The following is a 26,547-nucleotide window of genomic DNA, read 5'->3' on the forward strand; positions in this document are numbered from 1 at the left end:
GTCTCGATTCATGCCAGGTATTGCGTCTGGATCTAAAATTGATCCCAACAAAATAGTGAGGTTTGTGGACAGCCTTAACGTGTTCTTGGTTCCAAGTGAGACGGACGATACAACAAAATACATGGTGGATATGAAGATCGGTGTGTGACGATGAAGTTGACCAGCTAGATCACATTATAGGCCTACATGTACATGTACATATCTTTTTCCTTAAATTCCGTGTTTCATTATGGACTACGTGATTGCCTTCCCCACATGGTCAATGTATCATACGGAACCTCATATTTATTGTCAGGTTTGATTGTCACATATTATGAATACTTTCTAAACTCATGTGAAAAGAATTAAACAGAAAATCATATTGTAAGGTTTGAGTTATATATAGGGTCCTTTTGATATATCACAGTAATCAAGTTTTTATTTAAAAAAATTAGATGAGAGTTTGGATGGGGGCAGGGCCAGGGCCAGGGTCAGCAGTAGATTTATCCTTGGTGTGATCGTGCAAATTCTGTCTGGAGGGCATCCACTTTTTCTTCCAGCGTGCAGACCTTTCTTCTTAGCTCCAGTACTTCATTTGGGGTTCCATGCAACTTCCGAAGTTGGTGAGACAGGTTGTCACATGCTCTTGTAATGAGAATTCTTATAAATAAATTTAACACTAAAAGGACAATCTTGGTGGAGTTCGCACAGGACTCAAAGAAATGGTTTATATGGAGTTATCAATTCAGTAAGATATACATGTAAAGGAGCTAGTTGATGTAAACATTGGTGTAGGTTAATAGAAGAATTTTAAAGTGGATTCGGGACTTGATGGGTAGCCAATATAGAGCTCTTAAGACCGGAGTTATTGATTCATGTTTCTTTGTGCGTGTAACTAGTCGCGCTGCAGAATTTTGAAGGAGTTGTAGTCTTTGAATTTGAGAAGAAGGCAGACCAGAAAAGCAAACTATTACAGAAATCAAAATGGCACATAACAAAAGCATGAAGTAATCGTTCAGTGGTTGATCTGTCTAAAAAACTTTGAATTTTACCTATTTTGTGTAATCCGAACGATGCTGAGCGACATTTTTGCGAGACAAAGTTTTCAAGTGTAAACTTATCATAAAAAATAACACCTACATTTCTGCATGATTTAGTTGCATGAACTAGAGTGCCATTTATGTTCAATGTTGATATGAGGTTGCTTGGTCTATGGCGCGAAGAAAGATGAAGAAACTCGGTCTTAGTATCATTGAGCTTTAAACAATTTACTCGAGACCACGCATATTATATCCTTGCATTCTTACCAAAGGCTTCAGGGGTCCTTCAGGGACAATATATAGTGCCCTCCTCTGCATTTCCTTGTTTAAATCCTGGAGATTGCTTGCTTGCTTGGATTGGGGTCAATTTCCTCTCTTTGTTGCCCTACATTATGGAACATCTTAGAAGCCTTGGGAACATTGATCTAACTCTTTCTCCTATCTTCCATTCTGCTCACATGTTGGTGGCCACCCTTCACCCATCAATAGACTCTGTTTTAGGTACTCCTACAAAGGTAGATTAAATAACAGACGTGAAGTTTACACATTAGTCTTATTTTTTTTATTTTTTTTTATTTATTTTTTTTTTTGGGGGGGGGGGGCCAATTAACAAAAAACTGCAAAAGAGACTAAAATGAGAACAAATGTAAATAAAGACAATTAGAAAAAACATTCTTCCATCCACTTTGTGGTGCGGCCACAATTTTTGGTTTTAAAAAAACAACTATTGGGTTACATTTTACAGTTTTACTTTCAAACCACTAGCCTTAAGTACATACATTTCTGATAACATTTAATCTGAATCTAAAAAAACTCCTCTGTGCTCATTAGCTGTAGCAGACTCGGACAAATTATTGGAGTCCGACAAATCAGTGGAGTCAGAAAGCGTAGCTGAGCAATCAGCTCTCATTCGACTACCGCCTCTGGTTACCCTCGTTCCTGAAATGGATATGATGTTCCAAACTCTGGACAAGTCTCCAAAAATGGGATATTTTGATTCTAAAATACTATGGCTCCTGATAACTTCACTGTCTGTCACAAGCATATCAATCACTGGCAATGGCAAAGCTCCGGTGAGGTTATGTCCTGAGTAAAGAGCAGAAGTTTGCGTTTTCAAAGTTTCTTCTCTCACTGCAAGAAGTTGCTCCTTCAAAGTAGCCTTTGCTACGTCCGTCAGTACTCTGCATCGCTCTTTGTCATCGTCTCCAGCCTCATGAGCCATGATGACAACGTGACCGTACTCTGGCTCAGAGCACATTGCTCTACTACACATACACTTCTTTGCACATACTTCACAACAAACTTCACAACAAACATGATGATCGCCTGGTAATGCCAGCTGCTTCACATCTTGAGCCTGAACAGTAAAAGAAAGAAAATAAATACACCTATCTAAGTATCTAAAAATAAAAATAAATGATGTCTCTGAGTGTTTTATTTTTTCTGACCAGTGTCTTAATGATCTCAATAAACAATATGAAAACAATAAAAATGCAGACTTTAAAAATATATATTACCAAGGTAACAAAGATCCACTTCTTGTGCAAGGAACCCTGCATAATCTGCAGGCGTTTTGATTAGGGAAGCTGCCTTCACAGTCTGTTCTATGAGAGGACGGCACTTGGAGGCAGGGTAGTAGGGAAACAGTGCTGTCATCCATGATGTGAGCTCTTCCCAGGACTTTTGATGGGTAGTCTTGAGGTGGTAAAGTTGAATAAAAATCTGCTTTGAGGAGGGAAGAGTCTGGAGAGACCTTCTCCGACCAGGCCCTGAACAAAGAAATACTCTCTTCAAGATGTCCAGATTGTCATCTATTGTGTTGGTTAGAGAGGGGGGGGGGGGGTGGTCGGGTGAAAAAAATGAGAAAAAATTAGAGTACCTAACTTATAAATCTTTTTTTTTTTAAAGAAAAAAACACATCTCTTTTAATTGTAATTCATAAATTAAATCCATGATCTTAAATTTGAAAACTTGGGGGAAACAATGCATGCGGTGCCCCACCGAGCTTTCACCATGATCACTGAAAAGATAATGCCTGAATTTAATTGGAATTTTATAATTCTTTTCAAAGCTCACAAAAAATCGTCATTACAATGATTTGCTTAAGATTAAAACACACAAAATATTTTTTTTTCTGACAAATTTGATATAATATTCGCTCTGAAAATTGACAAAGATTACACAAGTTTGTTCTTGAAAAGTCACTGAAATTAATAGATCACTCGCATTGCGTGCAAGAAAAAGTGCAAGTGCATCCATGGATGCGTGTAAGGACAGTGGTCTATAACAAATTATTTCTATTTTAACACTGGAACAGGTTGCTCTCACTAGTACTGGTTAATAAGTCTGTAAGCAAACAATTGTTTTGCCTTTGAAAACTCCTTAAAGTGCAGCATTTATTTCGTTTCTTCTTGGGGTTTACGTTTTTCTTTTGGTTCAGATTTTTTCTGTTCCAATTTCGCCTTGTTACCCAGTTTGTTTCTCATTACAATGCGGATGTCTGGGGATGACACTCCTTTGTACTTGGACTCCTTGTCAGAGTTGTGGTCTTCATCTTTTGCTTCCTTTAGGAGATCGTTGCTGATGTCGGACATGCACGTTGTGGTTGAATCATGGCTATCCTCGTCAGTTGCTTCCTTTTGAAGATCTTTGCTGATGTTGAAAAGAACGCATCAAGCTGTGGTGATTGGACATGCACGTTGAGGTTGAATCTGCATACCATGTCCCAAGAGACGCCTAAACTTGTTCTTCAACTGTCTGTTTTTGTTAACGTCTTCAATTATGACACAGGTCTTCCTGTGTGCTCTTTAAAGAACAAAAATTGAAAAGATTGTGGTACGGCTTAGGATTGGCTGAAGATTTGTTTTTTGCAAATGCTTGCTTTGCCTTTTTCAGCATCATTGCCTCCTCTTCTGTTGATAGGAGCTTTCTCTGTCTGCTGGTTTCCGGTTGGGATGTCGGTAGCCAGTCAATATCCGCCTCCAGATTACGTTTCACTCCTCTCGAAGGGAGCTTAGGCTTTGCCTTCGCCTTTTTTTCTTTGTCATTCTGCATAGAATAAAGTAAATTATAATCAACATATCCAACAATACTACAGTAATGCCTTGACATTGCTTGATTTTTGTGGATTAAAGATTTGAACCCATTTTCATAAAAACCTTATAAAACTATTTGCAAACTAGTTCCTAGTAGCCAATTACAATCCCTAGTTACCAACTAACCTGTTGGAAAGAACATTGGTCTGACAGGTTGCTTAACATAACTCTTTGTTTAGCACAAGTATTCTTTCATACTTTGCCAATTAACAAAAATAAAGATAAAGAAGCTGAATCTTACAATAAATCTTCAATAATTTAAGTTCTATTTCCAAGTCTATTGAACGAGGGAATTTGTATTGCAGTGATAAGCAAACCTTTTCAAATTGATCGGTCTGGTCCTTTGTAGGCCTACTAGTATACGAAATGGCATCCTTGTCATCCGTCATTTGGCCTGAGTTGGTTGACTTGTTCATCACTCGCCTTTGCTACTGTGCACATGTCTATGCATTGCTTGTTAAGTTGTCCACCTGAAGCAGTTTTTGACGGAGAGCCTGGTTCTGTATGCCACAAACGAGATGATCCTTTATCAACAACTCCTCCAGTGTCTCAAAGTGGCTATCGCTGGCTAGTCACTTGAACGAATGGATCTCCGTCATGTTGAATTTCCCACATAAAGCTGCCGATTCGTGTCTACTTACAGTGTCTTCTGGGGGCTGGGAAGTGGCAGTTGCGGGTCTGGCTGCCTGGCACTTCGTCTTCTTTGAGGGCTTTAGTATTCATAGACTGAGTGCAAGTAGTTTTGGTCAAGTTTAAGGTTGAGGTCGAGGTTGAACAAAGTGGCTTCCTTCAGGCCTCCATCTTGTTGAGGATGCATTCTAGCTCCTGGCTTCACGTCTTTTCTCGCTTTTTCATGCTTGCCTTCTGCTAAGAAAGTTAAGATCTGAACATTGTCGCTCTTTTAACTCTAGGTCACTGGGTTCTTTGAGCGCTTTTCTGATCGTCTCTTCTAATCTAAATAGCTCATCTGACTGATCAACACCTACCTGCTTTCTGTCCTCATTGCAATCGTGTTGATCAGAGTTGAACAGCTGCCCAACATCTGATCTGCTTATAGCATCACATTCTTTGTAACAGGAAGAAACTGGAACATTCAAATCCGTCAACAGATTTTCTTGATCAAGCAGCTGTGTCTGATTGAACTAAGGCCATGTAAAAAAAAAAAAACATGTTTAGCATCCCCGCCCGCTTCCTTTTTGGGGGCCGCCTCCTATTTTTTTTTTTTTTTTTTTTGAATTTTTTTTTGTAAAGAAAAAAAACATGTAAAACATTGCTAAAATGGATCTATTTCTGATTTAAAAAAAAAAAAAAAAAAAAATGTCGGCGGCCTTTTTGAAAAATAGCCCAACTGTAAGGGAAAATTTACCGAGCGGCCATTTTGAAAGAAAGAGAAAAAAAGGGCCTCCTCCTTCCTATTTTTCAAAAAAAAAGGACGCTAAACATGTTTTTGTTTTTTATTTGGCCTAATCAACACAGATCATTTGCAATTCTGACTAACTGGTTAGTGTTGCATTTGCCGCCGAGAATGTCTAACTAACCACATATAACATAGTTCTTGAAAATATACAGGTCCTTCTCTTGGCTTCTCAACCTCATTATGTAAATCCAAGTTCCACGCCATGTCGCTTCTCCAGCTTGGCCAAGAATGGGTAATAGGTAAACGGGAGCTCATGCTTCACTATGTGGTAGCAGATTTTGAAGAGCTTTACCATCTTGCTGTGAGCTTTCTCGTCCATTGCTATCACAGCCTTGAAGATCAATTGGGTAGTCATCAGGTCCTTTTTCCAGGAATCTATAAGGAAACACAAAAATTAATTAATTACTTCTCTTGGCTTCTCAACCTCATTATGACTCTCTGACGTACCAGGGTTCCCGGACAAAGAAGTCACAGGGAACTCAGCACTGCTTTCTATAGATTGCCTCAGTAACTTCAGGTGTTCCATAGGAGACCTAGCTGATGCATTGGGGCTCTCCGGCTCAAATTGCATTAACACAGCAGTAGGATCATCTAAATGAGAAGGCCCCGCCGATTCGGTAGGGCTCTCTGTAGAGTACCTATCTCTTTTGGTAGGGTTTTCCAAATTAGAAGACTTTGCCAAGTCAGTAGGGTTCTCCATCCCATTAGGAATCTCTGCAGATGGCCTTGCCAAATCAGGAAGATACCCTGGAGAAGGCCTCGCTGACCCAGGATTCTCGACCTCAGCGTGGCAGTAATATTCTTCTTTTTCTTCTGTTGGGATTGTGTCCAGGATTTGATAGTCTCCCCCCACTCTTCTCCATTAAGAATGGCTTGTTGGGGTCTGTTGATGGGATGTACCACCCTGGTGTGAAGTCCCTCATTTTTGAGTAGGTATCCACCAGCTTGGATGTTGCAACAGCATAGTAATCCACCTAACCAAGACATGCCGATATTATATTTCTTCTATTGCTTTTTAGATTGTGCTTTGTATAGGTTAGAAGTGGCTGGTGCAAATGTGCACCATTGTATATCCAAAATCAGAATTTACTGCGGTACCATTTGAAATTCTCTACGACTTTCAAATAATATCGTAGCTCGCTGTTTTCTTCCACATCCTTGACGGCCTTTAAAAAAAGGTGAGATTTGCCATCCATCATGTGGCGTTCCATTCTGCTATTTGGAGTTTGCCACTCATCATTCTCGTATTTCATCATGGATTTTGTCCCTGTTTCTTCTATCCACCACTATTCTCCAAAGTACATCATGTGTAGCGCATGCAATCAAATTGCCTGCCTCCTTTTCCTCCTCTGTCATTGATGCTACTGTCCGGTAGTACCACTTTGTGACCCCAGCTTTTTCAAGCTCTGTTGCATCTTTCCCTCTTTCCTCCCATTTCTCCCTCTCCTCGTCAGTCTCCTCCTGTTGCTCCAAGACTACCTCATCGTCATCCGCCGCCCACTCTCCTTTCTCCATCGCCATCGCCTCCCTCCGCTCCACCTCCACATGACCTTCTTCCTCCTCCTTCTCCTTCTTCCACTCCCACCTCCACTCCTACCTCTCCTCCTCCGCCCTCCATCGCCTCCAGTGCCACCAACTCGGGCTTCGTCCTCCTCCATGTGTGTTCTCTGGGATTCGGAAGAGTTGCATCCGCACTAAATATTCTGGATGAATAGTGTAGAGTGTTTGATGCTATATGGCATCTTATCCTTGTACACCTCCTGCAAGAATTTTATCACCTGCACCGAATCCGTTATAGTCATATCGTAGCTCGCTGTGTGCTACGATATCCTCGACGGCCTTAAAAAAAAGGTGAGATTTGCCACTCATCATTCCCGTATTTCATCGTGGATTTTGTCCCTGTTTCTTCTATCCACCACTATTCTCCAAAGTACATCATGTGTAGCACATGCACTCAAATTGCCTGCCTCCTTTTCCTCCTCTGTCATTGATGCTACTGTCCCGTAGTACCACTTTGTGACCCCAGCTTTTTCAAGCTCTGTTGCAACTTTCCCTCTTATCTTCCATTTAATGTGCCTCTTTTCTCCCTTTTATTTACCGTGGTCTACGTATCCCAATCTGTACACGTCGACCCTGATCTTTGTCTGGTTTATCGTCTGCATTTTTTTTATGATGAAATTGTATTTGCAACATGTTCTGAATTTGGGTACCTGCGAGAATCAATATTTATGCTGTGTAGTACTTGTCTCCGTCGTCATCGTCACTCCAGAGCACCATGTACACTTACGAGACCTTGTGGAATTTTGAGTCGAACTTCTTTATACAATGTATCAGCAATTGGAACTGAAGCTTTGTAACTGTCTTTACAAAATTTAACTAACTAAGTTACCTTCAAAAATTTGAAATCAAATTCTTTGCCTGTCCTATCAAAACATGACAGAACTTCATCCCTCACATCCATGGCCGACACCCCCTTGTGTACAACACTTCTTGCTCAGGGCATTGATTAGTGCTAGAGTTGGTGCTGGCATTGCTCCAATCGCCTGACCTGGAGACACAAGACAGACTACTGTTTTTGTGACCAACTTCACTTTTTTTGGTGGGCAGCCCCTGCTTACTTTTTTCTGCTTCCCTTGCCCTCTTTTGTAGAGGGAGGGATCCTCTAGATTAAGGAGCCATCCCTGCCCTTTCATCAATCAGTGATTATTTATGTAATAGTTTTCAGTTATTTAAGACTTATTCCTTCTTTTTCTTTTCTCTTTCCTTGCGACACAGATCCATCATTTTTTCTCTAATATATATTAGAGAATTTCCTTTTTCTTCTGCTGGAGGTTCAAGGGCTGAGCTGCAACATGGTGATGGAGACAATCTGTGAGAAGATTGATATGAAATGCTTGCAAATTCACGTATAACACAAGACAATTTACAGCATGACTTATAGTTCGAGAAGTTCATCTTAGACATAGCTGTCCTGATTCCACAGCTTTTATCAGCTTCACGAACTTCTCATCCACTCTGGAGATGACTAGAGAGGATGGAGTTCTGTACATTTTAGCCTTCCCTGCCCTTCCATCCCTGGCACATCTCCCATCCTCTTCTTAGGCATAGCTGCCCTGATTCACCCGCTGTTATCATCTTCACAAACTTCTCATCCACTCTGGAGATGACTAGAGAGGATGGAGTTCTGTACATCTTTGCCTTCCCTGCCCTTCCATCCCTGGCACATCTCCCAACCTCTTGCCAGTATGCCATCCCATCAGAGGGTACACCCCAATGAAACACATACTCCACGTCTGGCAAATCAATGCCCAAGCCAATTGCTACCGTGGCCACAACACAATGTGGACACCGTGGAGTCCGTTTCCTGCCTGAGGGAATGTTAGAATGATCCTGCTCTGACTATTGTGGTCCGTACTTGCATGGTACATTTCACATAGCCGTTTTTGGGATGACTGATTGCCAAGTTCCGACTGCATCCAGCCCCATATTTCTGCTACTTTTGTAACGCTCCTGAATTAGCAGAACAAGATTTTAAGGAATCTTTACTCATTCCTGGGACAAAGAGGTTATCAAGCACACCTCTTCTAAGGCATAGCTGCCCTGATTCTACAGCTGTTATCATCTTCACAAACTTCTCATCCACTCTGGAGATAACTAGAGAGGATGGAGTTCTGTACATCTTGGCCATCCCTGCCCCGTCATCCCTGGCACATCTCCCAACCTCTTCTTAGGCATAGCTGCAATGATTCAACAGCTGTTATCATCTTCACAAACTTCTCATCCACTCTGGAGATGACTAGCTTCCCGGTTTACGTTGCATGCATTGTGCGATAGATTCCCATAACCAAAGCAGAAATGCTGTTTTTTCTTCATAACCTTGCAAGTCAGAATGCATCTATTTTTTCCATAACCATGCAATCAATATATATTTATAACTGGGATATCAGAGGTATATATCGGCACACCGCATACCTGTATCATGTCACATGTCTGTGTAAACATGTGTGTATGTCGTGCTCAAACGTTGTTTGTGAATTCGGCGGTCTTTGGTACATTTAGGCTTTATAACGCACTTTAACGCACCATACAAGTGCGGTACATTGACAGGTTTTTTAACCTCGTTATAACGAGGCTTGTTCACTTTTTTCTTCTTTGTTCTGAGGTCAAGAAAATAAGCTTGTTATAACGGGAATCTGTTATAACCGTGCTCGTTGTAAGCGGCGCCCTAGACTTGTATGTAAATATTTTTGGGACCAAGAGAATTTCCTTGTTGTAACAAAATCTTGTTACAGTATCCATGTTCATTATAACAGGAACAGACTGTATTTGAGTTTACAGCGTCAGTTTGTTAACTGTGTTTCGCACTTTGGTTAAATGGTCTTATTGTAATTTATCCCCAAAATTACTTTCAAGATCTACAATCGGTGGTGTGATAAGACTCCTAAAAATATGTGCATGGACCTTTAAAAAAATTGGTGTTTTACGGCTTTGAAAAAATAAGAATAGGAACATTGAAATTAATGTGCATATCAATGTATCTGGGCTACCCCTTTCAGTACAAAGTACAACTGCATGCAACTTACACTATTCAAAAATTATTATTAATAATAATAATAACAATAATAATAATAATGATATTAGTATAATTTGGTTAATAATAATAATAATGATATTAGGCGGCTTACTGAAACTTAATGCCATCGTTCCGAACGCATCGGCCTGCTATACCAGATGTAGTGATCGGAACAAGGCATTACCTTTTGGTTAGCCGCCTTAGTAGTATCAGGCTTTATTAGGGAACACCTTCCCTTGTTTTACAGTGGACTATTTCAGTCAGTATTAAAGTATTAAACTGCTCAAAGCACATTACAGTTTATTACAAATCATTCTTACCATGGTGACGACACTCTTTCGAATGTTGGTTGGAAGAATCTTGCGAGGGTCTGCCATGCCCAGCGATTCGCCTCTCCTTGTCAGGGTCTGGCCGACTTTTGTAATTTTCCCACCCACTGCACTCAAGAATAGCGGGCTCTCATCTGTGTCCAGGGACGATGAATACCCTGAGGTGCAGGGTCTTCCCTGGGCAACGTAAATGGAGAGCCATCTCCATAAGGCAGCATCACAAATCAGGTTAACATCACCGAACTTATGTCTGGTCTTGTGATATTTGACCTGCAATAGATAAAATAGAACCATTTCTATAGAGAACTGGGGGCAGATATAAAAGTTTGTATGCCTCCGCCACCGAAGGTGTTGCCAGAGGCATTACGTTGTCTGGTTGGTTTATATCCACTTGGTCTAACAACAGTTGGTCCAATTCTCTGATTGTCTAATACCACATGGGCTAAATCCATTTGGTCTACTAACAATTTGGTCTAATTTCCCCATGGTCTAATACATACTTGGTCTAATTCTCACTTCGTCTAATGACCACTTGGTCTAATTGCTAATTCGTCTAATAGCCAAATTGTCTAATTGCATTTTCGTCTAATTCCCAAATGATTATTTGGTCTATTACCAGTTTGTTACAGGAATTGACTAAGTGGTGTTAGACCAAGTGGACATTAGACGAAATGGACATTAGACGAAATTGGAATTAGACAAAATGGTAAATAGGCGGAGTGGCAATTAGACCAAAAGGTAATTAGACGAACTGGTTGTAGACGAAATGGAATTGGACCATGTGGGATGAGACCAAATGGGCATTAGTCAAAGTGAGTTTAGACCAATTGGCAATTTACCGTCTGGTTGTCCGACCATCTGTCCCGTTTCCCCGCTATAGCGATTTCTCAAGAACAACTTGAGATATGAACTTCAAACATGTTGATAGTACGTATCAGCATAGGTAGGAAGACAATCTGATTAGATTTTTGTGTGGGCAGGGCAAAGGTCAGGAGGAATAGACACCAACGTATGAAATTTCTGGTATTCGCCTCATTATCGAAGTATCTCAAGAATCGCTGAGATATGAATTTCAAAATTGATGACAGTATCTCTCACTATAGGAAGACGATCTGATTAGATTTTGGACCATGCAGGTCAAAGGTCAAGGGTCACAGAGGACCTTTGTCTCGTTTTGTATGGGTTTCCTTATACATTAATTCTATAAGGCAACTCTGGATTTGTAAAATTCAGCAGACAGATTACATCAAAAATATGTACGCCAAATTATTTTTGAGAAGTTCCAAATCCCTCTCTTAGACAAATTTTGGCGCGCAACCAAAACCGCCGTGTTTTTCGGCAATGACTTTATGACTTATTTTCTTTAAAGTCTTACGGATCTTTTGACAACAAGGTTTTGAAAATCGGACATTCGGGTAGAGAGTTACGTGACCTTTCGTGACCAAAGTACAAGCCGAAAATTGAGAATTTTGTCATTTTGTATACAAAACGAATGGTAAAGTGAAATTTCCAGTTTGGGTCTATAATAAATCAGTAACATTTCACTATTTAGATTTTATTGATCATTTATTCAAGCTAAAAATCTATCTACATGTATATAATGACCAAAAGAATCAGAAGTCAAAAACAATAAAATACATAAGAATTGAAAACACTAGAATACAAAAGAAATTCATTAAACAATGAAATACATAAGAATTGAAATTGACACGAATTTTTTTTTTATTTATTTGATTTTCCCTGATAAGCTTTTAGGAATCTTTTGCCAGGAATTCAACTCTGTAAAAGCTTTATTTATGTAGTTATAAATAAAAATCATAGATATGAATATGATTTGCATAAATAAGCATAATTGATAAAATAAGCAATTTTCAGCGAAAATTATGGTGAGGTCTCTTCCTTTGCGCAATTCCGGAGACGCATCCGGTGGCGAACGGTCCCTTTGGGGCAGAGATTTTAGTGGGGGGCCTCCGAGGTCCCCCCCCCCCCTCTTTCCCCCAGTCAGGGAGGTGCTCAAAATAGCCCAGTTAAGTAAGGGTTAATCAAAGGAAACACACAAACTTACTCGCATTATGTGGTTGTCCTGAATGACTCCACTCTTTCCCTTTCTGTAGTCGGCCATCGTAACATTAGAGATCACCCCAGCTCTCTGGGCGTTGCTGAATAGAATGCGCACAATCAGGAAATCCCTGAAGAGGTATATATCCTTTGTTGCCACATGTTCACCTATTTGCAGTTTTTCTTTAGTAAATGAAAAGAATGTCAACAAAATAAAAACATATTTGATTAACAATATCTATAAATCCTTAGAGTATATACCGTATATATGCACTAGTAGCCGATCACCCAATTAACTAGTGCGCAAATGCACAATGGATCATTCTTATCGCTCTATTTTCGAAGAGGGCGACATTTGTTCTTAACGAACCGACATCCAGTGAATTATATTCATTGTAGTAATATGCGCGCATTTGCTTTGAATTTCACCATGGTAACACGAAAACTGAATATAACTAGTTTTTAAAATTGTTTATTAGAAAGCAAATCTCGCTCAATATATACAAATATTATCATAGAAGATAAAAATCGTAAATATTCTTGACTCATCGTTGTATCCGAGTCCTATATATTCGGTCTATCTCAAATCCGGTATCAGAATAGCGTTTTTGGAATAAATAAGAGACATTTTAATTTGAGGTGATGGTTACGACAGTGCTAGCCGATCACCTTCATTAACCCTCAAAGGGACTACGGAGGTTATAAATGGCCTCGATAAAACCATTCCCAGTTTGCTACATGTATACAAGTCATCAAACATTCTACACAAATCATCAAACATATCCCAATAATCACTATCCCCCGACATCCCGGAGGGAATTGTTCAAGGAAAACATTACAGGGGTCAGTCACTTCGACGCCCCACTCAAATCATTGCAGGAGTCGATCACATCGACACCCCACTCGAAACATTGCAGGGGTCACCAGCATCATCCCCCTTAAAACATTACAGGGATAATTGTCCTCATCCCCTCTACCAGAGCTTATACAGGTGGAGACCGTTCCTGGTAGTAGCCTCCAGTACTTGGTGCAGGGGCTCCCCCCGCGCAGAGGCCACCATTGCCCCCACTTCCCCGATGTATGCAGGAGTGGAATGAATCACTTCCTGGTGAGGGAAATACAGGGAATCTGACTCCAACAGAAGCCTGTCCAAGGGAACCCTCTTCAGAGCCGCATGCTGAGCCGGGGGAGAAATGGCTTACCATAGGAGTAAATCCAAAATAAACATGCTGGTACTCCTTTCTCCAGGCAGTGATCTCCCCGGAACCCAAGGAACAGCAGTGGATATGAATCCTCTGACGCCTGGTTACATGTTTGCTCAGTATGCTGCGACACTCCCGAGAGGGAGCTATTCCAAGTGGATCAGACTTCTTCCCCCGCAGGTGCAGGATGAGAACACGTCCCGCACACCCAATCGCAAGCTGCGTAGCCATCAAGAGACGCTGGGGTTCCCAGCGACTAGCAAGACCATGGAGAAATCTAACCCCATCTCCCCAATAGGCCTGTTTACTAATGTATTCACGGACCTTTAAATTTGCACACGGTTGTAAGCTCTGGCAAACAAACCGAGCGCAGTGTCTGCTACGGCCCTGCTACACACACTTTGTATACGGCGATGTGGGGAATGCGAGGAAAAAAAGGCTGATCATCGTCCTAATAAACTTCGTTTAAAACTGTTTGTTTTCCAACCTTAGGGTATATAATTAAAATAAATATAGTTTTTCTCAGTTGTACATGACAAATCTTCGATTTTATTTTCCGAAATCCGACGAAATATCGCAAAAATGGGAGGTAAGCATTGCTGTTACGGCACGTGTAACAGCGATTCACGGTACGCAGACTAGACCCCATATGAATGGTGTGTTTTTCATCCCGTTCCCCAAACCAAAGACGACGCTGGAGAAGTGTAAAATATGGATTAAGAATTGTGGAAGAAAGGACTTTGGACGTTGAAAATGTCGTATAATCCGAAATCTGGTATACTTTCAAAGTTCTCGGTGTAGCCGGTGATTTTCATTGGGTCGTCGAACGAGCACCCCGCACGCTCCAACTTCTCCCGCAGCGACCGTGCGGAGTCGAAGCTCGCAAGGTCCGGGTCTTGGGGCAAAGCGATATCGGCCACAGCAGTCGCAAGTTGAACTAGTTTCTGTTTGTTGTACCCTGATGTCGTAACTCCTCTCTTTCTTAAATAATCGGTGAGCTCCTTCACTGTCCACTGCGAAAACGGCTTGCTGGAACTACAACTCGATGTCGAAGGCGATGCCATTGTAGAAATTAGGGTGAAAAAACGTCGCGGTCGCTAGCAATGGCTTTGTATGTGTATAGCGTAGCGGGCATGGAAAAACAATGTGGCGACCGTGCCGCACCACGCAAAGCTTGCCCTACGTAGTAACAATCGCTAGGGTGCGAGGGATTATGACGTCACTCGCATATCATTAGTAAACAGGCCTATTGCCACCACTTGACCCCCACACATCAGGTCTGCGACCCGGTCCACCTCACGCCACCCAATTTTTCCGTTCCCGCATACTTCGGGTGAGTCTAAAGGGAGCCGAATTTCATTGAACTGATGAGGGTCAATGTAATTCATTACTCCCCCACAGAGACGCACAGGAATATTGGGGGCCCTACCCGAAATGGCAGTCACACAATCCATCCCCTTCTTCTTTTGAATGGACTCCATCCGGTCCAAATGAAAATGGCTATCAAAAGCCCGGGGTATAGCCGGCCTCTGAGTCATCCGAGCATAAGACGGCTTATGGGATCATGGAGATGTTTGTACTTTACATAAAATTCTTTTGATTGATCACCCTGCCGTGATAGGTCGCCATTCATCATACATGACCAGAATGGTTCTTTCTTTAGCAAAATGCTTCTTGATACCTAATGTTGGATAGTTTCTGCACTTTATAAATGTACTATTATTATTATTATTATTATTTGATGGCATTGACAAATTCTGGATGATAATATGTGTTTAATAATTGGTCATGACCTCCATTGGCATTGGCAATATTAGGCTTAATCTCATTTACAGTTTTATCAAAAAGTTCTGAAAATGGGGAATCAGTATCTTCAATAGCATTCCAGTCAATAGTTTCATCTTTGATTTGACTTTGTGGATCTATTTCCCTATGTGTATTTATGTCACTTTGCATTGATATTTCACTGATACTTTGGAAAGAATGTAGTACTTCTGTGGTTTTGAATTTGGATAAAACAATAATAGCTATTAATTTAACTAGATTCAACATTGGTTAGAGGTTGCAATGCTCTGCATAGTAATCCACCTAACCAAGACATGCCGATCTTATATTTCTCTTTAAATTGTGCTTTGCATCGAGGTTAGAAGCCAACTTCATGAAGTGGCTGGTCCAAAATTGGAATTTACTGCGGTACAATTTAAAATTCTATACGACGTTCAAATAATCTCATGGACTCTGCATTACTGTAAATGTGGTTTTTATGGAAAGACGGAAGGTCTTGCTTGGCTGCTTCCATCAATTATTATTAAAGAAGGACTCTTTCTGCTCCCGTAGCCATATATTCGAGCTTAAGCTTGTCTAAACTGAGAAAGAAAATAATTACTGGGACCGTTTGAATTTCGCTCTGGAAATGGACTTCCTTGCAGGCAGATTGAGGTCAGGGGTGAATAATGCAGTACGAGTACGAGTACGTTCCTTGGGAGCTATAGGGACTGTGAAGTTGCAGGAAGCCTGGTCTTCATGTAGAGGAGGTGGAGGAGGTGGTGGAGGTGGAGGAGGTTCATCCATATCAGATTTGGCTTCCATGACCTGTAGGTAGAACAAACAAAAAACAATGAAGAATGCAGCGATGTATTTGTAATTTAAACAATCAATCATGGAAAAACACTGGAGCTGATCACGTTAGATGGCGCAGTCCATCTTCATCGGTGCTGATTGTGACAGGACAAATGGCTGTTCCATGGCTTCAACTGTGGCCAACCTGTGAATAATAGAGCAAATGTTTGTTGGTCGTGGCATTAATTCAATCAATCAAAACATATTTTATATAGCGCCTTAAGGTTACAAAGCGCTGCACACACTGCTCCACAATTCAAATTTATATGTAATACAAATACAATTTATATTGCTTGGTTTGGTTGTTAAAATGCATGCTGATTTATTAGCATGAACAAATGAAAATATGCATATATTTTTAAAAACATGTGAACTTAAAACTGATGGCTTGAGAAAATAATTTTTTCATAAAATTTCTTGAGCTTATAATTTATCCATCCTATATTTCGCATTTGGCATTTTTTGAAACGACCGATGTACATGCATGTAGCCCTGCAGTTCTGTTAAAATTGGGATAATAGAACTAGACTGCCTCAATCTAACCTTCTTTTGTCTTTCTGTGCACTCTGACCAAGTGCCGGTTCATCTTTTCCTTAACAGTTGTCGCTCGGCAAGTGGGGATTGGGCAAGTTGCCCTATCTTCACCTCTTGCCACTCTCCTTCCCTGACCATCTCTCTGCGACATCCTAATGCTCATTGCCTTTGATTCCTCTTTTGAGACATTGTGAACCTCCCGCAGATGGCGTGGAAGGTGAACCACTCTTGCAGCACACTCTTGAATTGGGCAATCGCGTATTCGTCTGTCAGCCATCTTTTCTACAAAAACAAGGAAAATATGGGCTAAGGGTGATGTTATTAGGCATTTCAGGTGGATTTTTGTAATAACCATGAAATGAACAGTCATTAGCGGTGACAAAAAGTCTGTAATCTAAGAAACAAATTGCAATTTGAATGTAAAAAATCAGACAAAGTATCCCAGAGTTATGAATTTTTCTATCACTGAATGTTGTCAAACTAATGTTTTACTTTGTTTCAGCCATGGTACCGTTTGAAGCTAGTTGTAATGTATCTCTGTCAGTTGCATTTACTAATCTACTATGTTTTGAATTTTCTTTAATGAAGCAACATTTAGTGTTCAAAGAAAAAAGTAACATCTGTGTTAATTTAATAATTTATTAACAACTCAGTGTTTACTTGTCATTCTGGTGTAATAGCAAAAGACATGCTGAAACCACAAAAAATGGCAAAATGTATCTGTTGCTTTTGTACATTATTGCTTCATTTATTTTCAATATACTTATTGTTTTTCACTCTGCAGCACCCATTGTCCCTGATAGCATCACACGTCATAATACGACGTATGACCAGTTGACCAGTTTACGACGAATTAAAGACGTCATTATGACGTGTGATGCTATCAGGGTAAAAATTCATAGGTAGGGCTAATCTTTTTTTTCTTTTTTCAAGCTCAGTACCATCATGCTTTCTGGCAAGTAAGTCAACAGCACACCTTCATATAGTACTTTCGTACTTGAATTTTATTCTGGCATGCATTACAAAATTAACAACCGTTAAGGCACCTGTAATGAACCTGAAGTCACAATCTGTACAGTCCGAGACAGTTAAAATAGTGTGTGAAACAATGAACTGTTTTTAAAACTTACAATGGCATTGCCCGAATATACCGCAGATTTTTCAAGAAAAAATAAACAAAACTTTAGAAAAACTTTTGTTCTGTTTTGTAGAAAGAGAGAGAGAGAGAGAGAGTTCGAAACAATCTACCCCCCCCCCCTCCTTTGTATATATAATTATACCTGTAGGATGGGGGTTGGGTGTCCGGACACTTAACACAAATAAAATCGCCTCATTTGCCTTTGAATTTCACAAAAACTGTGGATCAAATAACAAAAATAATTGTGAGCATATGTGATTTATAATATTGTCTGACATTACATTCAAACAAATTCTGAAATCTTGCTTCTAAAATTCTTGAAATTGCCGTTTTGTCCGGATACCCAACCCGTCCGGACCTACCTTCTTAACAGCTAGAGATGCAAAACCTCAAATGTGCCAATCAAGTAGTGGGGCAGTGGATGGCGAAGCCATTCGAGAATTTCAGACGAGCCAGAGTCAATAAGAAAGAACCGCACGTGTTCTAGTGTAAACGATCTAATAAGGAATTTATTATGACGAGCGAACGAGCGAATTAGTGCTGCTATGTACCAAGAAGATGTAACTATGGCAAACTTGGGGGGTTTGATCCCCATGTTCTTTTTCAACACAAATATTTGGAGATCTTCCATTTCCAATTATGCGTAGACCTGCTACAGTGCTAGATTGCAAGCGTTATACGCGCATCAAGCTTCAACGTCGTGTATGACAGCACGTACGGTACCGGTACCACTACTACCAGTACTGTAGTAGGGCCTAGACCTAGTACCGTGCGTACCGTAACACCTGATGCATTCATATCTACCATAGATAGATACTTGGTCTAATACCCTGTTGGGCCGTCTTCATTTCAGCTAATTCCCAGTCTTAGACTATAATCACTTGGTCTATTTATCACCTGGTCTGTTAAATTCCCAGCTGCCAGTTGGTGGAAATTCTAACTTCCATTCAGGCTATATAGAGCTGAGCCTGTAGTGTGTGTAAAATCACTTCCGTACTAGGAACAATGTTCGGGCTACACACTTAAAAACAAAAGTTAGTCACTTCTCAGAGATCAGTTAAGTACATGTTTATGTATAGGCTGGTAATAAAGTTTTTCTTTATTATTGATTGGGTAATCGTATTAGGGGGAGGGTGAGGTAATACTGGAGGTGGAGGGCGTGTCAGGCCAGGATGGGGGGGGGGGGTGAGGCAGTGTGATGTACATGACTGGAATGTCCCGTTCAGTCTCTCCAGCTCCTGCTTCTGCTGGTGGATGACTATTACTAGTTGTTCCCTGCTTAGTCCGGAGTACTCCGGATCCCCCGCTGTCATGTCACATGTACCGGTGTTCATAAGTTTGGACATCACAGATTTCTCTGCCTGTGAAAGACATATGCATAACTTCAGTTGCTTATTTCACACTTCAAAACACTTAAAGGGGACCACCAGACAACACATACATGTACTTTTTTTCCTCTAAAAACCCACTTAAAGGCCATTCACTTGATATATTTGAACAGTCATAAAACATGTACAAATATGTTATTACAAAAGAAAAAAAAGTTGGTCAGTCGCTCAATAGTGTCTGACAGTGAAGTCTAGAAAGTAATCAGGTTTCCTTGCATATTTGAATATTAGGACACTGCTAACATTTACATTTCACAGATAGGACCTACATGTACGTGACATATTCATAAGTTCTTGCAAAGTACTACAGAATTCGATGTTGGCTGCAAAAAGGATACAAAAATCATTATTGTTACTCATGTGGTTAATGAATCAGTTGTGTTTAGAAGGTTTGCCAACCCCCCAACCATGTCTGCAAATTTCTTGACATGGGACATACATGTACGTCCTCTCGCTGCCAACATGTCCAGTTCTCCTTCTTCAAACTTATAAAGGTAAGCTCTGCCGGCTTGGGTCATGTTTCTTTTCAGGAGCCTTCTCCAACGTCCTTTCAATCTACCAACTGCATTCTCAACAACCTTACGAGCTGAGCTCAGTCGGAAGTTGAAACACTGTTGCTGCTGGGTGACGTTGTTATTGTTAATGTAAGCTATTTTGCCAATCAATCACTGAATTAAACACCAATCATGCAAACCACTGCCAAACTCACAAATCCTCTCTCCTAAATCTCCAACTTATAATCAAAACAGAGTCCTAAATTAATACAACTCACCCAGTTTCAAGTTCAGTGCAAGTCTGCATGTGTTTTATTATATCATGCTGTCCATGTGCCTCATGCAAAGTATATTCAAATGAAATACATTATCAACCACTAGGTAAATATGATTTAAGAATAAAACTGAATATTCATAAGGAAAAGAAGAAGAGAACCATTGATAAGTAGGAAGAGGAAATATGCAAATGAGAAGAGAACATACCACCTGTGTTAGGTGGTAAGAGTTAGTATGTGGTGGAGATGAATGGATGAAGGAATCAGGTCAAGTGAATATGTAAGTGAATTTTAAGCAGATGATGTGAAATGAATATAGAAAGAAGAGACTAGAGAAACAAATAGTAATTGTGACAAATACAAGTAAGGAATTAGTCATAATTTAAACTCTCATGATGCACACAGGGACTTCAATGTCATTAGTGACTCGACTTTTCTATGATAAAAAGCAGGAGAATTACACTCAGCGTTCCATAGTAGTCAAATATTCCATTACCAGAATGGACACCATGCCAGATATGGATTGGTCATTGCGCTGTTCGAGATACTTGTACTTGAATATACCATTTTGGCGCTCCAAGCCGTTATTGGTATTAACCATGATCCCAGACGTAGCTCTGAAATAAAAGATTAGTATACATCAAAGCATGCATCTTGCACATGTGACCCCCTCCCCCCCCCCCCAAAAAAAAAACTTCATTGAGAGCCCCAGGGAGTTTAACGCTCACCTGAACTTCAAACGTGAATTCACTTTTAATGTGACCTTCTTGTGAGACCTCTAAGGGGTATGTTATCTATTTGAAAAATGTGCAGCCATAACTGGATCTAGTTTCCACCGTGCTTTCGCACCTCCTCCATTTGTACTACTTGAAATCACTTGCAGCGTTCTGTAAATCAACCTCTGATATACCTCCCCCTCCATCTTCTTTTCTCCATGTATCTGTTTCAGGGTCACTACCTAAAAGAATTCATGATTAAAAGTTAGCACATTCAAGATAATATCATTTCAACCAAATATACAGTGAATATTTGGAAACTTTGGAAACTTAACCTTTTGTTTGAGTTTTATGAGGCCTATTCAGGATAGACCTCATTTTAGCTGACTTTCTTGGAATGTCATGGGTCGTTGCTAGATGATTGTCCAGCCTCTGAACCGGAAGGTCACAGATTGGACAAACCTTGAGTATTGGAGTGATGTCTTTATGGGAGATGGGTTGGCTGCAAGAAAACATAAACGTCATGCACTAGTCACGTACCTGCTGCAGCCCATGCTCCCAACAGACATTGACCCTCGGTATGGCCGGTGATGAACTTTCTGTTTAATAGTCCTTTTCCATGAAATTATCCTTGAACATTGACCACTAGTTTATCATAGCCGATGTCCTATTTTCTTAATTTTGCAAGCAGAGCTGACATCTTTTTGACTATCATATGCCAATGACGATGCTGAAGTGTTCCACCATTCTGTTTGCTTGCCCCAATTGCCTTGTGGCATTCCTTTCATTGTTACTTTCGTTGCAAAGTTAGCAGAGAGGTACTTATTCAAGTCAAGCATTTCTTTGTGAGTCCATCGTGACATCCTGACACTGGACAAGCTTTTTTCATCAATTCCCTTTTATTTTGCTTTCGCTTTTCACCAGCAGGTGGTTCAACTTCAGGAGCTTCATCAACATCCTCAAGATCTTCATCAGTATCTTTGAGTCATCAATATTGAGACTGCCCTGCTATTTCAGCTGCTACACAGACTGCCTCAAATAAATTGTTGTCAATCTCGTTAATCTCCTCAATCTCCTCGACTACTATTGGATCCGCTTCGCTTTGCTGCGTTGATTGTGATTCCTGTTCTGACTGCAGGTCCAAACAAAAAGTAATGGTTTTGATTAATAATTAACACTTGAAGGAAGTATCATTACAAAATTGTACACAGTACAAAACACTTTCATCCAAGATAGTTCACAGTGCAATAAACGTTCCTCTTGTGAGAGAACAGAATGGATGCCAGTATCATTAACCATTCAATGCAGAATGCATCACATTGGTGCTATTGTAATGTATATTGATGTTATAATAGTACAGAAAGCTAATTTGTTTGATTATATTACAAACATCAGACTCAATAAATCTCTACATTTTACATCTGTTTTGGGGGTAGTAGGTCACCATGGCTGCTGAATTTGCCTTAGCACCAGCAGAGGTTTCTTCATCTTCATTTGCATTAATCTTTGAGGATGCATCCTTCAAGAACTCGCCAAAGGAGAGATATTGCAATTTCTTCCCAATGTTGTTCTTTTGTATGTTCAAATCCTGCATGAGAAGGGTTTTTACATATTTGCACCGGCCCTTTCAAGGTGGGGAGACATCTGTCTGTAGTGCTACATGCGGACTGTTTTTGTGTGGCCTAGATGGCGGTGCACCCAGTCCATTTCATTATCTTTTAGGTTTAGAACTTGCACCAGGGTAGCCATATATTTACGAAGATTTACGCTTGTCATTCTCTCCGAAGTTTGAAGACTAGCATTAGACTGTCTAGTGGAGGCTTGGCATGGCCTGCCACAGTCTTGGCTCCAGTTAGCGAAGAGGAGATGAGCATCTGCCTCCCAAACACAGCAAGCATCAGGTCGCAGGTACATACTTCCTGTAATCACTTGAATTGCAGTTTTGAAGGACAGTCTTGCTAACAGCAACCTTCGGTGCAAGTGAGATCTGTTCTGACTGTTCCTTTGATGATCGTTTCACCTCCATTTTTTGCTCTTTCTCAACAAAATAGTATAACCTGAAATCACACAGTGGATCATAGCAAGTCACATTTGTACAAATTTTATGCAAGAATATCAATAATATTGATCTCTTCTTACACATTTAAATTTTACAAATGTATAGTGACTGATAATTAATTGAATCTTTGTGAAAATTTGAATTTGACCATTAGATCAGATATAAAAGAATAAGTCACCCAAACTTGATGACTGCTAATATCTATTGGGTGGCAAAGTTACAAGTATATTCATGGACAGTAAGCACAGGGTTTCTGTTCATTGGATAAATTTACATATTGGGCATGGTCTTGGTATACGATTCCTCTGCCCTGAAGGTAATTTGTCAAGGAAAGATGCAGTTGTCATGGGAACTATGTCCTTCCTTTGAGCAGGAGGAGGATAAAGTGATCGAGACTGGGTTTAGCAGGGGCGGTAGAGAAGAGATGGCATACATCCTGTACCTTCTGCTTGTCATGCTGCAGAGTTACCTCAAATGCTGCAGTGGTGAGTACACAGCTTGGTTACTCCTTTAGGATCTAACAATTTTACAATCCGGATGGCTTTTGTGGTCCATTGCTGCAAGGTGGTTTCTTGTTGAGTATCCAATATACTTAAAGGAATGCCTCTTGGAACAATACATCAACAGATGGCTGTGGAAGCTCTCCAACTTCCCAGTATGAAGAAACTCAGCATAGTATGGGAGAGTGTTTCTGAAGCGGGTATCGCACAAAACTGTGGAAGTGGAATCCTTCTCCAGCCAGGGCTTCCTCTCGGCATCTTCTGTTAAAGCACCATGGTTGCAATTGCCTGGACTGCCATCTGCTTGCAGCTCCCACTCATGCTCATTGCACACATGGTGCAATATGCTGGCCAGAGAGACAGAGTTTCTGCATCCCCTCCACATGACTTTGATGCATACCGGAAATGGTTCTTGATGGCTGGCACCCAAGGCATCAGAGGTTTGCACCTCTTCTCTGACGCAGCCTTGACAAGTCTCTTGGCCAGATTCTTGCCACCATGCCAGACATCAATCTGATGTCCTATGGCCTCATACTTCTCGCATCGCTTCATCACTGCCATAATCTGAGAATGAGCATCTATGACCATCGTCTTGACATTCACCTTGCCAGCGAGAAATGCCATCCCCCTCTCAAAACCGATCCTCTCCATATTGGTACTCTTGCCAGCTGCCTCTCTCACATCTACCACCTCTACGTGTAAAATTCGTCCAGACGACGCATCTAAAAAACTGTATGTACAGTACTGTGCCGAATGGCCCGGGGAATCATTGCGCCCATCACCTGCTATAATAACAGACGTTCCCTGAAGATCATGTATTTGGTCTCTCTGCATGCCTGACCAGCACTTTGCTACTGCAGGGGCAATAAATAAACGTTGATATCTATAAAAACTGGACTCTGAAAAAAAGTGTAGCTTAAAAAACTTGGTCATGAGATGGATCTTAGAAAAGTTATTTTTGGACATGATGAGGGCGGAAGCCATATGTAAATTGCCAGCATACACACCTTTAAAACTTGGGCTGTGACCACCACTTACCACCAGCATGGCCCCCACTGCATTGCCACTTGACTAGCATAGCAGTGCCCCTCCCATGCACAGTGTAGAGAAGATCTCTGACGTAGCTGCTTTTCTTACAGACTAAGCCGTATATAAGTTGTAGCAATTACAAAATCATAGATACATAAACAATACACTTTTGACCTTGGATAAGGGACTTCGCCTCCTTGCCGGGGTCATCATTGGAGACTTCCTCTTCCTCCTCCTCATGTTCTTCGTCATCTCGTGCTTTGATTTCAGCAGGTTTTCCCCGATCTTAATCGGTCCTGCCAGACTTCTGAGGAACTCCTCAGTCCTTATGAGATATTTTTGTAGCAAGTCCATTGGCAACGCTTCATAGTCCAGCTCTGTCATCCTAATATTTGATTTCAGCAGGTTTCCCCCGATCTTAATCGGTCCTGCCAGACTTTTCATAAACTCTTCTGTCCTCATCAGAAATTTTTGTAGCAGATCCATGGGCAAAGCTTCATAGTCTAGTTCAGTCATTTGATGAACTTCTTCAGAGCGCTGAAATACTTGTGGGCGGTCTTAGACGCCTTTTTCCACAGTTGCGAAAACTAGTCTATACCCACAAAAATGGAAAATACATGGACTAAAACACAATGCATCGGGTTTATCAAGGTGTACAGTACATGTAAATCTTTTCATAAAAAATATATGCATAGCCAACTTAAGATAAAACATAACCCTCTTCTTTTCTCCTACTATCTAACAAATACAATATTCCCATATACATGGCACAACTTGAACATATAATATGGCAAGTATAACAAACTCAAAACAATGCATCCCTGAGCTAGCGTATACACACAACATATTTGCAAACTAACTAGACACTGGCCCAGTCTCGGATGATCCGCGTGGAGACAGATCGCTTGTTCAAAGAGTCATTTATCAGGAAAGGGTAAACATTTAAAATTGTTTAATAGTATTTTAAGTATGGGCATACATATGAGGAAGAATCTCTGCTTGGTGGGCAGCTTTTAGGAATCTTTTGCCAGGAATTCAACTCTGTAAAAGCTTTATTTATGTAGTTATAAATAAAAATCATAGATATGAATATGATTTGCATAAATAAGCATAATTGATAAAATAAGCAATTTTCAGCGAAAATTATGGTGAGGTCTCTTCCTTTGCGCAATTCCGGAGACGCATCCGGTGGCGAACGGTTCCTTTGGGGCAGAGATTTTAGTGGGGGGCCTCCGAGGTCCCCCCCCCCTCTTTCCCCCAGTCAGGGAGGTGCTCAAAATAGCCCATTTAAGTAAGGGTTAATCAAAGGAAACACACAAACTTACTCGCAGTATGTGGTTGTCCTGAATGACTCCACTCTTTCCCTTTCTGTAGTCGGCCATCGTAACATTAGAGATCACCCCAGCTCTCTGGGCGTTGCTGAATAGAATGCGCACAATCAGGAAATCCCTGAAGAGGTATATATCCTTTGTTGCCACATGTTCACCTATTTGCAGTTTTTCTTTAGTAAATGAAAAGAATGTCAACAAAATAAAAACATATTTGATTAACAATATCTATAAATCCTTAGAGTATATACCGTATATATGCACTAGTAGCCGATCACCCAATTAACTAGTGCGCAAATGCACAATGGATCATTCTTATCGCTCTATTTTCGGAGAGGGCGACATTTGTTCTTAACGAACCGACATCCAGTGAATTATATTCATTGTAGTAATATGCGCGCATTTGCTTTGAATTTCACCATGGTAACACGAAAACTGAATATAACTAGTTTTTAAAATTGTTTATTAGAAAGCAAATCTCGCTCAATATATACAAATATTATCATAGAAGATAAAAATCGTAAATATTCTTGACTCATCATTGTATCCGAGTCCTATATATTCGGTCTATCTCAAATCCGGTATCAGAATAGCGTTTTTGGAATAAATAAGAGACATTTTAATTTGAGGTGATGGTTACGACAGTGCTAGCCGATCACCTTCATTAACCCTCAAAGGGACTACGGAGGTTATACCCTCCCCCACCCCCCCCCCTTCCCAAATTGTATGTTTGCAGATAACTAAATATTGTTCTGTCCAAATTTTACATTTCAA

The 26,547-nt window shown here is 40.5% G+C and overlaps 1 pseudogene; it reads right to left on the reverse strand.

Moving 5' to 3' along the window:
* Positions 1 to 23,081: 23,081 nt before the first annotated feature.
* LOC115921173 lies at positions 23,082 to 24,067 on the reverse strand (annotated as a pseudogene).
* Positions 24,068 to 26,547: the final 2,480 nt, after the last annotated feature.

The sequence above is a fragment of the Strongylocentrotus purpuratus genome, unplaced genomic scaffold (assembly GCF_000002235.5).
Source record: "Strongylocentrotus purpuratus isolate Spur 01 unplaced genomic scaffold, Spur_5.0 spur5_scaffold_1, whole genome shotgun sequence".
NCBI classification, from domain to species: Eukaryota; Metazoa; Echinodermata; class Echinoidea; order Camarodonta; family Strongylocentrotidae; genus Strongylocentrotus; species Strongylocentrotus purpuratus.